We start from the raw sequence: 495 nt of genomic DNA, 5'->3' as shown, positions 1-495 counted from the left end.
GAATGAGGTGGCAAGGCCTAAAACAGTTCCAAAAAGTACATAAATTAAGGTCTTCCACAGAGCAGCACAATATTCTTTCATATTAGAATATTAAGTAGAATGATAATTTTTAAAAAAGATAATTTGCTATTTGTTCTTTGAACAAACCTTGACTTCCTCCCCCTGCCACTTCTGATATTTTAATAGCATTCCTTGAAAATCAGAGTTCATCTAAGACCCTGAAAAGTTCTTTGCTGTTAAGAATCACACTGAAGATCAGAAACCACCAGATCATCCTAAGTAACCACACACTTACCAAGGTTTCCTACACGTCCTGTACGGCCAATCCGATGTACATATTCCTCAATATCACCTGGCAAATCAAAATTGATGACATGTTTCACATTTGAAATGTCTAGTCCTCTTGCTGCCACCTAAAAAAGTAATTTTTGTTAAAATAAGGCAGTATTCAAAGATGGGTAATTGAAAAACAAAAAAACAAACAAAAAAAAAGAG

The 495-nt window shown here is 34.3% G+C and overlaps 1 protein-coding gene across 1 annotated transcript in view; it reads right to left on the bottom strand.

Moving 5' to 3' along the window:
* Positions 1–495, bottom strand: part of LOC104984096 (ATP-dependent RNA helicase DDX3X-like) — a 14,144-nt gene that overhangs the window by 4,044 nt on the left and 9,605 nt on the right. The window lies entirely within an intron of this gene.

Source organism: Bison bison, unplaced genomic scaffold (assembly GCF_000754665.1).
Source record: "Bison bison bison isolate TAMUID 2011002044 unplaced genomic scaffold, Bison_UMD1.0 scf7180017863871, whole genome shotgun sequence".
Classification (NCBI taxonomy): Eukaryota; Metazoa; Chordata; class Mammalia; order Artiodactyla; family Bovidae; genus Bison; species Bison bison.
Note: the sequence above shows the minus strand (reverse complement) of the source record. Positions and strands in the feature narration are given on the sequence as shown.